The 14,180-nt window shown below is 44.7% G+C and overlaps 1 protein-coding gene across 2 annotated transcripts in view; it reads right to left on the bottom strand.

Moving 5' to 3' along the window:
* dab1a (DAB adaptor protein 1a) overlaps window positions 1-14,180 on the bottom strand; it is a 189,363-nt gene that overhangs the window by 78,378 nt on the left and 96,805 nt on the right. For both annotated transcript variants that reach the window (XM_076726332.1, XM_076726333.1), the window contains one exon: window positions 5,580-5,636. The gene's annotated coding sequence lies outside the window, so the exon portion shown is untranslated. The remainder of the gene's footprint in view (window positions 1-5,579; window positions 5,637-14,180) is intronic.

Here is a 14,180-nt window from a genome sequence, read left to right as displayed (position 1 = left end):
AGACACATCTAGGCTGGAATGAGATTAGCTTTGACCCGAATGCACAGACAAGTTCGCAGCGACCCGCCTCACCTACATTCTCCCATGCTGCTTATTTAGCTCCGAGCACCAGGGTGTCGCGCGTGGATGCGCAAGCACGTCGCAAAGAGTGAATGAGCGAGAGAGGGAGGGAAGGGAGAGGCGGGTGGAACAGAGCTACGGAGCTGGACCCCCCTCCAAAGAGTGAATATCACAGCATAACCGCAGATATCAAAGCATGCCACTCTTCAATAACTCAGATGTATCAGGATATCAAGTGCCTGACAGATGGGAAGAGAGTAAAAGAGCATGTGGAGATAAGGAGAGATGGTTTGCGAGAGAGAAAAATATATTGAATCTGAAAAGTCTGTATGTGCACAGACATGCAGAGGAGTTTGGAGTTGAGTTTTGACAATGTGACAGGTCGCTCTTATTGCATTCGCACATGTAAATAAAGCGAGAAAGAGACGGAGAGGGAGAGACTCCTGAGGAGGATCACAACTTAAATCTAGGTGACAGGCTGACGTGTGTGTATTTGGTTAAGATAGAGGAGAGGGGAAGCTGGTGTGTACATGAGAATACGTGTGTGTGTGTGTGTGTGTGCGTGTGTGTGTGTGTGCCCGCTTTAACCCCGCAGGGGGTTAGCTATAAAGATGTGCTCTGTTGAAATGTCACACATGTTTATGCTTTCATCAGGATGTGTAACTTTGAGGGCTTTTGCCTCTGGGAGGCTCCATCATATTTCATCATATTTCATTAACACGTTTCATGCATATGCAGACATGGGAGCGTGTGCGCGCGCGCGCGCGCACACACACACACACACACACACACACACACACACACACACACACACACACATCACACAGTTTCCCCTTAGCACAGAGGGGAAGTAAAGGGTATCTAATCCCACCTCTGTGTGAGCGTCGCAGTGAGATCTGCTGTCTGAACTCATTGTGTTCTATCAGCCCTGACACTCTGCACCACTCTAAATAAAAACCCAACTGGATCACACGTGTCAGCGCAGCGCCGGCGTTCCCTGTAAGTCTTTAAAAGATTACTTGTGTGATAGTTTGCGACGACGTATTGATCCCCATCCAGTGCTTTTCCATCGACTATAATGAATAACAGCCGCAGAGCTTCTTGCGAGCTGAGCCCATAGCAGGTTGTGGCGTGGCACCAGCGCCTGCCAAAGACAATTCTTATTAAAAAAAATAAATAAATAAGACAAACAATCATATAAATACATTAATCTAAAGTAATCCTAAAGCATTCTGTGAATGTGTCCATGTGTCTTAATAGGAACATAATTTGTGTCTGAGAAGTAATTAAAGGAGCTTATTAGCAAAAAAACCCCTAACAGGGTCTTACTGGAGGTGACAGGAGGCAGCGGTGATAACATTAGCAGCAACATTAGCAACTGTTGATGTTTTTCTGCAAGAAAGAAATTGTCAATGAAGCTCTAATTTTCTTCTGGTTTTTGTTTGGCAGTGTCAATTTTGTGGATTTGCTTTACTTATCTACTCATTATTTATTAATTTTGGACTTTTGCAGAAGCTGGTGCAGCTTCAAGAGGGAGACAGTCATTTACCAGTGAAGGCAGTGACTCGGTAATTAAACATTTAATGTCACAAAAGGAGATGTTTGTCTAAGTATTACACACAGATTTACATGTTAAATTATTACATACTCCACATACAACATAAGCATGTGTGTAGATGTTTCTTACAGTTTTTGTTGCATTTTTTAAACATGGTTTCTGTAATTATTTTTTTGCCTAAACAACGTTAGAGTAGACACAACCGGACCTTCTGTCAGAGAGGTCAGAGAGCAGGTTCGGTGATGCCGTAGAGCTGACGTGGATTCAGTATTTCCAAGAACTACACTTGACTTCTGTTCTAAATCACGCTTTAATAAAGAATATACAGAAGTACTACAACACAAACTGTGTTTCTATCCACATTTGAGTGGAAACACCCAAAACTCCAAATAAAGTCAAAGTACCACCAAAAAAAAAGTTTTCTGTGCTTGGCTGAGGTGAAAAGTTGGTGAATACATGAAAATAAGATATGATGAAAAGAAATGGAAACACACCTGGACTCGGTCGTAGTGAATAAATCATGACATACATGAAACACGTGACTTAAATGTCACTTGGTACTAAAGAGATGGAAAAAGACGGGAAGGAAAGGACTGATGAGACGGCAGCCGTCCTCAGATTATTACACAGAACAAACAGAAGCTGTATTTGTTCATGTTTTCTACGTGTTTTTCCACTGTTTGAGATCCGACCGCCGTTCTTTTAACCATGTCATCTTGTTGCATCCGACTGGAGAAGCAGCACAAGCGGCTGCTCTCTCGACTCCCCCAGCCGAACACGCATATTAGTTTGCGTTGCCTTTTGCCAATTTTCAGGACACTCTGCTGAAATCCGCACTACATTTGGATGGAAACTGACTACTGTGAGGCATTTCCACAATCTCAGAAGGGTCTTGTGGAGAACAATCATCCTGCGCCGTGTTGAAGAACACAAACGCAGACAGTATCTCTGGTGGTTTGGATGGGCTGCACACTTGATGCTGTGAGATCAATTAAGATATGTTTTTCCCAGCTGATTCAGTTGCCTCTGCTCTCTACACTAGAAACTTTGCTCCCACGATGGCGCTTGGAACGTCCTCTCTCATCGACCAAGTCACCATCCCCACCTCAGAGGAAGATCCATGGTGTTTCTTTACTCCTTGTTCTTGAATTTTCTATCTTTAAAGGTGTTAGATATCATGTCAAACACATAACAGGGCACAGGAATGGACTGAGAGACCTTTGATATAAAAGCCAGGTATTACCTTTTTGTGTGAGTATCAATCATACAACATGGAGTCAATTTAAACTTTGCACCTCTAAAATCACACAGACAATCATCCATCCTCATATTCACCGCACCCTATCATTTCGTAGATGTGAAAAAGGCTCGATTTGACGTTACGCAACGCAAAACGCGTGACTCTCAGACAGCTATTTCCACAGCATTTCTTCAAATATCTGCATCCGATCAAAGTGCCTGTTCAAACTAAGTGTTGAGCCCAATCCCCGCGCTCCCAGAGACGCATCCTCACTCCACTTATCTACGGAGAAATGCATCCAAAGCATGCAAATCAAATACAAAACTCATGCATCAGTGCGAACTGGTAAGAGGATCTGCTGTATACCAGGTTCCCCCCGACTGCCCCCTGCTCCACTGGACTGAGGAATTATGACCCTGAGCCTGCTCGACCTCTGGTAAACTCTGTGAATCACTCAACCTAAAGAGGGGGGGGTGGGAGGAGATGGGAGCGATGGTAGTACTGGGAGGAGGGGAAAGGGGAAAAGAGGGCAGAAGAGGTGGAACAAGTCAAGCTGACATACTTTCAGTGTATTCTCAATATTGTAAATAATGCAAGAGGGGCTGTTTCTCATTGATGTTGTCTTCATCCATTTTTAACTGGTTCAGTTACAGTTCAGTAGTACTCCAGCCCTCCTCCGCTCCCTCTCTCTGCCAGCCTGTATGTCTGGGTGTGTGCAGGTGGATGAGTGCAGGCATGTTTTTAATGCGATAAACTCACCTTTTGGCTGAGGTCACAAAAAAAAAACCAAACAAGCAGGTTAACGGCTCACTGCTAATTGTTTCTTGATTGCTGGAGGTAATTAGAGCTGAAAAAAATCCTCCTTCAAACAGACATCGGTCCTGAGCTGCACACTCGCCCGCTCGCGCTGCTTCTTTGGCAATGATTAGGGAAAAAGTTGTGACTTTGTATTAAACTTACTTGAGCGTTTACATTTTAAAAAAAAATATGTAATTTAATTGCTTTGATAAGAGCTACCCACTGAAAAGCCCATAGCCTGATAAAATCATCCCAATTACTGTCACCGTGTTGCTGTGGGAAGTGTCTCTTGATGACTCTGCCAAGACCGTCTTGACTGTCTTGTTTATCACATTTCCATGTTGACAAACCAAGCCTGAGCAGTAGAGGTTGTTGGTTTTGGAGTGGATTTTCCCTTTAGGGCCGCGCAGCTGAATGCCCAAACACGAGGCTGAAAGCAAGGACACAGCGGGAACTCCAGTCCTCGGCGTGCTCTCTGAGGCTTGACAATACAGCTAACTGCATTACATTAGTTCATATGGTCAGACACGCTGTTGATGAAACCCTCTAACCTCCACCTCAGCCTTAACTCCCAGCATGTGTGTGTGTGTTTGAGAGAGAAAGTGTGTTTTTGTGTCTACGTGTGCTCGGGTTGGTGAGTGAGGGCTGCCTGGGGCTCATTGCTCATCTCAGTGGGTATAAATAGAAAAAGAGAGGCAGGAATATAAGAGCATCATAGTGTGTCTGTGGGGCGTCTGTGGGGTGGAGGGGCTGCTCAGAGCTAAAAAACCTGATCTGACAGCAGGTGGATGGGCTGCAGGATTCAAAGCTAAACAAACGTTCAGTCTATTAGCAAGTTTGGTTTGGCTAATTGAAGCCATATCAGATTGTTTCATCCTCTCAACACAACACAGACGGTTTAATGTGACAGTGCAGGATTGATTTTTAAAAGCAGGGGCTGATATAAAATGAACAATTTTTAGATGAATTTTCAACAGGTTGAAAACAGTTTGCTGCGCTCAGACACCCCCACGTTTGTCTCGGCTTTGTCTCACTGTGCATTCACTCAGGTTTGCGTATGACACCATTTGCTCTGTGTCCTGCTCTGTTAAGCAGCGTCCAAAATCACTGCCTTCAGCCTTTCACTATTCCTCGTGTAAAGGCTCTCAATACTTTATAGTGAGCAGCAAATTGAGATTAATGATGGGGTCATGTATATATGCAGAGTTGCACAAAGGTCATTTTGCATCCATGCATTAAGTTAAAGGTCCAGTGTGTAGGGTTTAGTGGCATCTAGCAGTGAGGCTGGAAATGCATCAAGCTGAAAACCCCTCCGCTCACACTCCCCTTCAAAGCGTGGCCACAAAACTCCCCAAAAATGCAAAAGGCGCTGTTTCAAGCCAGTGTTTGCTTTGTCCATTCTGGACTGCTGCAGAATCCTGGCAGTACACTAATACACTAATGACAACATAATTGAATGAATTGAATGAATGATATATTCCATTTCTGCCCTTACATGGCCCAAAATCTGACACATTGAATCTGTCAGTTGACTTATCCTTTATTCATCAACGTAGGGAATCTGCAGCCATCGTGCAGCTCCAGGGACCAACTTCTAAGTGAGTGCTTTAGTCAAGGCAGGAGAATAATACTTCCCCAGCCGGGAATCGAACCTAGGACCTTCTTCCTGTGATGCGACAGTGCTAACCGCTGCAAAAATGCAGCATGTTTCCAAAGGCACTGCATAAAATGGCGGAGGTTGAATATAATGCACTACGCAGTAAGTAGGGAGGGATTTCAGTCACAGCCACAGATTTAGTTTAACAGCAGCCGTTCTCCCAGTTAGAACTGGGAGAACAAATAGCAAGTTGTGATGCGATGACAGGGCGGCATTATTCAAAAGATGCTGTGCTTAAAATGGTGCTATGAGAACTGAGCACATACCTGGACGTCACCACACCTGGTGTCCATATCACTGCTCCTCAAAGAAGGAAAATGCACCTGGAGGAGGGAGGAACAGGGAGGGGGGAGAGGCATAGCATTAAGAAGAAGCACTTGTCAGGTAGCCCATTAGAGTACCATTACAATACCAATCTCTGCTCCCCATCTTTCCCACACTGTGTGTGTATGTGTGTAATTCTCTTTGTATGCCTCTAGTCACCAGCGGGGAGATGAGATCATTACCTGTGACTGCGAGGCTAATGTCACACACAGCCTCAAAACACACATAGGCACAGCACGCGCACACACACACAGGGCCACACGCATGCACTAACACAGGCAGACTAAAGAGGCTAATGTGACTCTGTCTCAGTAAGGCAGAGGGCTTGTCTCCATTTGGATAAGGCAGCCTGTTTTACAACCTGCTTCCAACACCGGCAGACGGGGAGAAACAAGAGCATAGAGAGAAGAGGGAGAAATGACAGAAGGATGAATAGAAGGGCATCTAATTGGAGACATGGTGGGAGCGAGCAGCCATCTCTCCCTTTCTGGTGGAGGAAAAAAGCCGAGCTGCACTGTACGGAGAAAAAAGGTACATGTGCAGACATAATGTATGGCTGAGAATAAGCTTATTAGCAGTGGTGGGACTGTGAATGACAGATAAGGGGAGATGTAGAGAGGGATGATGGGAGGGGTGGAAATGGGTCAGAAGGTGGGGATGACTGGCCTGGACTCTAATTAACTTCTCCATCAGTCTTATTTCACATTACCATCACAATAGCACCACAACATGACACTGTCTGCAGCGCGTGTGACGACGGGAACATTGCTGCTGTCAGCCAACATGGATTTGGTGTCATTTGGAGAAGTTGCAGTGGCTCTTCGAACACTTTGCAAGTTTAAGTTGACGGCGTCCAGTTCAGTTCAGCTTCTGGGGCCACAAGCAACACGGAGACTTGAGAGGTCTGCAAGTCAGCTCCGCCGCCAGCCTCTGCAACCATTACGATATGTCTCAGTACACACCGTCTATGCCTATCTTCACAGAAGTATAATTACCACATAATAATTCAAAGGGAGGCAGCAAAGTGTGTCTGTATGTGTGTCTGGGGGGGTGTTTTACTGTAATATTATAGAAGCTTGTCCAGAGTCTCCATTTCTATGTGAATGTGGTGAATTATTGTAATACACACCATTAATGCACCATGACCTCACTGCAGGCTTATTAAAGGCTCCAATTATGAACAATAATAATATTCCAGGGGTTGTATCATCATGATATGAAATCCGTCTGCTCACTCTCTCCTCCTGTACGCGCTTCTCCTTTATGTCGCCTGTTTCCAGAGGGGAGAGTTTAATGTATGTACTGCAAACAGCATGTAGTTGCTCATTGTTGTGTTTTATGAGCGGGAAAAAAAAAAAAAATACAGTTCTTGTTCCGTACAGCATGAAAATGAAGCTGGAGGTGCACCCTGTCTTTATTCTTTCGCTGCTTAGATGCACAACAACAAACGTTGTCAGCACGCATTTCACCCCCCACACTCAACTACGTATGGTAATGCCGCGGCTGCCTCTCTCCTCCTCATCCTCCCCTCCTCCTGTTATCTCTCTTTAATTGTATCTTTCAATCTCATTTTGTTTCCAATGTCAATTACTCAAGTGTCACATTAGCATTACTGGTGAGCACAAACAGTAGTAAGAGTGCAATTTGTGAGCCGTGCTTTCTCGCCCACTCTCTCACACAGCCTCCCTCTCTTGGCCCCTCTCTCACCTCTCGAACAGGCACAAGTGCTACTGTTTGTGTCCCTCTCATAATCATGTTGCAATCATGTGAAAAAGCGCAGGAATATTAAATATTAACTGCACATTCATTCGAGGCAAGCAGAATATGGGATGAATTAATCATGGTGTACAAGGCTGTCCAGATCCTTATGCTTTACGCTTATCGGTCTTCATGTGCTGTGAGGATGCTTTGCAGGAAATTAACAGGGGACAATGAGCAACCCGTGTGTGTACTGGATGTATATTCTGTGTGTGTGTGTGTGTGTGTGTGTGTGTGTGTGTGTGTGTGTGTGTGTGTGTGTCAGAGTGCAGTGATCTGCCCTGTCAGTAAAAGCCATGTGATACCACTCACTCATTCATCCCACAAACGTTTCTTTGACAGAAAACACATTAACTTAAAGGAGCAGTGCACCGTTTTTTTTAATGTCACAGTCAATTTACTAGTCATGGGAGACACTGCTGAGCCAGGGAAAACTGTTGTGTACCTTCTTCTGTGGTTTGGGAGGCAGACTTCTAACGACCCTGAAGATGTCATAGCGGGGTTATCTTAGCTTTAAGACCTGTGACGCAAACTGTGGGTGAGGAGTTTGAAAGATGTTGCTGGTTATCAGGCAAGGAGGGTCTGACAAAGGATGCTACAGAGAGGCATTATGGGAAGTGTAGGACTGCATTTTAAGAGCTTTACCCGCACTATGGACTAAAAGTCAGGGTATCACAGCCTCTGCTGGTTTTGACCTCCAACTTTATGAAGTTTGGTGTTTCATAGCCACAAAAGTTCATCCAAAACTGGCAAGAAAAGTAAAAAGACGAGACTCAATGAGTCTCTTTCAGAGACCTGAGCTACTTTGCTTTAGGAATGATTCTCCCTTAACCATTTCTCTCTTCATCTCTCTGCTGCCTCCATCTCTCCATCTCTCACGCTTGATGGCCCCCCTGCATGCTCCTAATAACCCATGATGAGTCCTCCACACTTGAGCACCCTCCCATCAGACACCCGCTGAGACTCACACACACGCACACAATCGCACACATGCACACTGCCCCACTGTGCTGGACATACAGGGGTGTGCATGATGACAGCCATCAGCAGGGCAATTAATGGGCCCGTCCCCTGGTTATAATACAACAGAGAGAAGAAGCAGAAAAACAACATTAGCCAATATGGCTGGATCCTAATGGTATAATTAGCCTAGCACGCTGCTCCCTGCTTGGACCAGAAAAACCAAAAGCACAGCCAGCAGTGACGCAAAGAAGCGGTGAAGGAGGGAGACCAGGGAGAGATGAAGCGGTGAGACAAGTGGAATATGAGGAAAATACAGGAAAACACACACAAATCAAAGATAAGGATTCTGAAAATACAGTACAGAGATGAATACACAAGCATCCCCGTGGCATTAACAAGCCCAAATCTGGCTCTATTTTACACTAAAAGTGGGAGAGATCAGGAATGGAGGGAGTACCAGAGCCAAGGAAGCATGGAGAGAGTGATGGGGGTAAGACAGAGAGCTGAGAGGGATGCATAAAGGAGAGGTGGATGAAGGGAGGGAGAGGAGAGTGGTGTAGACACAGGGCCATGCTCGTAGCATACTGATGCTTCTGTAAGACATGCAGTCAGCGTGGCCTCGGCTACGCAACCAAGCATGTGCTGCTGCAGAGGGCTGGGCTGCCTCACAGTACTGTGTGTGTGCACTTTTCACGTGTGTGTGTGTGTGTGTGTGTGCGCACGCTTGTTGATTATAATGTTGTGTGAACACATTACTACAAGGGAAAGATGTGATTATAGAAGAACATGGCCTTTATATGGGCGCATGTGTGTTTCCGAGTCTGTATGAGGGCGCGCACGTGTGCGAACGTGTGTTTGTGTGTGCTGCAGTGGGCGATGGGTTGTTCATTATGCTGTGTGTGTCCCCTCCTGCAAAGCCTCTGTTATCACAACACAGAGCCCCGGCAGCTCCGGCGCGGGCTCTGTTACCATACCTCAATCCCGTGGGAGCTCCTATAGTATATTCTGCTCCTCAAGGACAGTATAGTGGAGCTCCAGCAGAAACACAGACCACCATACCCGGGCTCCAGCAGCTCAAGTCATGAACCCCTGCTGATCGACATGGGAGGACATAAAGAAAGTAAGTGGTTCGATTCTGCCTGAATGTTAAAGTAGTCCGAATGATGCGTTCCATTCTGCCCTGCTCTAATTAAATGTATGTACTTTGTGTTAAATGGACAGAGAGCAGGAAGGACTGCAAAAAACATGAAGGGAGAAAGGAAAAGAAGAAAGAAGCGTTAACAAAAACTATGATGAACTACGTCGTTAAACACGAACTGTGACTGTCAACATGCAATGTAGCTGAAAAATAAACTTTACCAAAATCTTTATTTTCACCGATAGACAAGAAGAGACAAAATACTACAGTGCTGCGTTTAGCATATCAGCTCCACAGCAGCTGCACGCAGTGAGCAGTCAGGAGTCGGAGTAACATCAGTTGTTTCACAGACAGCAAGTTAAAGTTAACAGTGACAATAACGGGGAATGGGAAAAAGAAACGAGGTCCCATTTTCATTTTCTAAATGTTTCATTGTCTGCACGGCTCTCAGTGTTTTACGGTGGTTTTAAAGGGAGCATTGGGCCCGAGGCCAGTTGTTGAACCTAGTCGGTTCAAAAATAAATCTGCAAATCAGAACATGTCCCGTGTCTGGACCCGTTCTTCAGATTGATGCCGTCAGACCTCTGGAGCAGACATTTTCTGCAAAGCTGCATTCTTAATCATTCAACCTGTGTTCTTCATCAGATACTGATGAGATTAAATCTTACGCAGAGTAAGACTGACTAAGATGACAATGGATTGGCTTGACTAGATTGACTTAAATATTCAATATAATAACTAAAAATGTGTAAACAGTTTCCATTGACTAAAACTGGACTAATATTCCATTCAGTTTTCAGTTTTTTAGTCAACTAAGCTATTTAGTCGTCTCAATATGATAAAAACTGAGACAGTGTTGAGACAAACTCTCACATATTATTTGAATTGCGCTCTACTGTAAAGAATAACCAGACGGCCGCCTGTAATCTCCCTCTGTTTGACTCTGTCCAGGACACAACAGGAGTCCTGCTCTACCTTTATGTCTCGCTCGGTCCCTCATCTTCAGCCGTCCCTCAGAAAGAGATCCAGAGACGGGTTTCATTCATTAGCCGAGATGAGAACAGCTTGCGGGGGGGGTGCAAAAGGTGGATTTTTCTGTGTTTCTAAAAGTGTGCCACATTGTGAAAAATGAGAGGAAAATTAAAAAAAAAGAGAGAAGCTAAAACGCTCGGCAATGTTCTCCTCCATCTTTAATGAAAGAGAATGAGAGGAGCTGTCGCTTTCTGTCTCCCACCGCTCCACCACAACCTGATTACTGTCTGATGATGATGGCACTACTTCCTGACATCTAATTGAAATAATTGTGTGTAATCACTTTAAAAGACTGGCAGGAGACATGCGAGCGATGAGAAGTAGTTAAGAAAGGCAACGGCATTTTAATTGAATCTTGCCAGATGCATCTGATTCCATCAAACAAGTCTAAAACCACCAGGAGACAGGCGGAGACACAGCGGTGGCACAGTTCAATTGAGAGATGAATGGTGGGGTAATGGGTTTAGGGGCTGTGAAAGGGAGCAGGGTTTAGGTGGATATGCTTCAACCATTCTCTCATAGTCGCACACTTTATCCCACATAATCTGTGAGAAATCTTCAGCGTGCCACACTGTATCCTGGTTGACTTTCCCAGAAGCTGGTCTTTAATACAGTACTGCACATAAACAACCCAAGTGAGGGTTTTCTGCCATTATCGCTGTTGCTCTAAAAGCCACCTTTTCTGGCACGGCGACACAAGGCAAAGACACCTTGCGGGTTTTGTTTGGGATGGATTTTCGACTGAAATGCTCTGCGTGGACCTCCGTGCGCAGGCGAAGCCGTTTGGCCGGCCCTGTGCACCACGGGGCCACTCTGTGGGTTTCCGATGGCCCATATCACACAGAGAGCCCCGGCCAGGGAGAGCCTGTCCACAGCCATTTCCCTACTCTTTAATCTCAGCGGCCGACTGGAGAGAACAGCGCTGCACATTCCATTAATGTAAAGTGGGGCTTGAAGGCCCGTAATTTATTGGCTCTGCAGGCTCGCCTCCCCTCATCTCACTCATACTGGCTCCTGGCCACCAAATACTCCCCCTGATACCTGCCGACATGCGGCACCCTGCGCTCAGCGCTTTACGCTATTTCGCTTTCTTTCTCCCTTTACCTCTCCCGCTGTACTCCCCTCTCTATTTACTCTTCTTTGCCTCTCCGTGTCTGCTCTTCCTTCATGCCTTTTTTCCTCGATCTCTCTCAATAGCTCTCTTGCTTTACCCATCATGCATACATACAGATATTCCCGAACCTAATTTAACCTAAAACTATCACAGCATTTCAACCTAGTAGCTTCCAAAGCTTCTGCTATGAAAGGAGCCGAGGATGACGCGAGGAGCCGGGCTCCTTAAGCCTTTGCATCACTGATTTAATGGACAGTTTAATTAGCCACAGAAGCAACCGCAGGAGAGGAGAGACAGAAAAAGAGGGACACAAAAATCTGGTGTTCTGTTGACCCACCTCTGAATCTGTTCCCCCCTCCTCCTCTCATCAGTCACTCCCAGCTAACACTGAGACGTGGTTCATGTGATGCACCATGACAGAAATGCAACGGGTCACATGTGCCTCCATTTTGATCCACAATAAAGGTGCCACAGTAGTTTTTAGTCATTTGAAGTAAGCCTGAACAGTAGTTATACTTACTAAAGTGAGTTAAGACAGCATGACTGGGGCATCCTGGTGTTTCAGGGGAAAACACACTCGCCCATCACCACATAGACATGGGTTAAACACCCAGCAGTGCTGCTTCTGGCTTGACTGAGCTCTCTGTCAAACATCTGTGGGAGGGAAGCGCTTTAAGGATCCTTCTATTGTTGCCGCACTACCTTTTTACAGTCTCCTACTGGTTTTACCCTCCACAGACCTTTAACATTTCAGAAACAGAGCTACACCGATGCGTGATATTTGGTGGGAACAGAACGCATCAACTAAAATCACAGCAGGAAAACACAGTTTTTCTCGACCTCTGAGACAGTCAGCCCACATGTAGAGACACACAGGGAAGGTATAATTTGGTTTGCATAGTGACAAACTTGATGTCTGAAGAGACAGCAGAATCCTACACAACCACAGTTTGCAAATGGTTGCATTTTGTTTTCGGATTTTTTGGAATCAGGGTTATTTATCAGGCATCCACCACACAAGCAGCATCACGTCAAAGACAGTCAGTCCATCACTTTCTCTGTGATGGACTTCATGTTTCAGGAGCCTCCTCACACGTTGAGGCAGACCTGCTGAACGGCCCATCAGCTACACACTGCTGCAATCCTTTTCTAATTCAAAGTCACTGTTTTATGTGCAGAACACCTCCTGTATGCACTGTAATACTTTAGAATTCAGACTTCATTTGTGAAATCTACAATCTAATTAAAGAGCCAACTTTTATGAATGAAGAAAATCAATATATTGATACCAAGTGGAATAAGCTCTGCTGGACAGTTAATGAAGGCATTCCAGTAACGCTATTAGCAGAATTATGTTTGTTTGATTTGATTCATTAGTTTGATTTTCTCATTAGTGCCGGTGGCTGTAGTAATTTGATCATAGTTAGGTTTACCTATACGATGGCTGGTATCATTTTACCGGCCCAAAACACAGTTACTGCACAACTACTGACCAGATGTCATTATTCGCTTCTGTTTCTCATTTTTCCCCATACAAACTTCAAATTACCTATTTTCTCAATTTATCAGTTTAATCAATTTGTGGTGCTGTTCAGTTGCTCAACAGTGCTCTTCTATGGTCATAGGTGCTTTCTTTTCTTTTCTAATAAATAAATGGGCGTTATTATTCCTACCTCTACACAGTAATAATAGTAGAAGGACAAAATAATAGTACCTCTCTTATCACCACTGAGGCCTTTCCCCCATCTACTAGTCCACTAGGAATCATTAAATCAGTAGATTGGTCAGTCATATTGGAGTTACGGCAAATACATGTCCCAACAAATCACACCTACTTCAGCTAAACCAGTAGATAAATGCATAAATAAATGAATAAATGAGAGTTTTTATGAGCAAAATACAAGAAAGAATGAGAGACTGCAATAAAACTGAGAGTGAGTAAGTTTAGTTACACATACGGATGAAATCAAAACATAAAATAAATTCACAAAAACCCCTGGTGGTTATGTGTGTGTGTGCAGCGTGTAGTGTAAGGGTGGAATTGAATTATAGAAGGTGAACAGCCGAACTGGGACTTGTTAGAGCTGGTAAAGAGGTTTTAAAGGCACAATAACAAGAGGAGATAGGCAGAGAAAGAACACACCATCAGACTCGAGGATGAAACAAATCAGAAGATACAGTAAGAGCCGCACGCTGTAGGTTAAAGGCATCTAATTACAGCAACGATGAATTAAACATCGGCGTCTGCTCACATTTCCATTGTTCGAATGCATGTGGAAAAGTATCTCCGGTCTGTCTCTTAACACCACAATTTGTAGACTCACTAAGTGATGCTTAAATGAAAACGAAATTGAATACAGAATTAGCGAGACTATCAAGTAAGCAAGCGGTGCAATATTTATGAGCTGATTAAACTGTGTACGCGGTCAGAGAGGAGCTGTGAGGGGCACGATTGGCCAGTGGGCTGCCTCTTACTTATTCATGCTAGGGGCTAGACGTCTCCCTCTGTAAATTATTTAGACCTTTTCTTTGTGTGTC

The sequence above is a fragment of the Chaetodon auriga genome, chromosome 3, assembly GCF_051107435.1.
Source record: "Chaetodon auriga isolate fChaAug3 chromosome 3, fChaAug3.hap1, whole genome shotgun sequence".
In the NCBI taxonomy this organism is placed as follows: domain Eukaryota; kingdom Metazoa; phylum Chordata; class Actinopteri; order Chaetodontiformes; family Chaetodontidae; genus Chaetodon; species Chaetodon auriga.
Note: the sequence above shows the minus strand (reverse complement) of the source record. Positions and strands in the feature narration are given on the sequence as shown.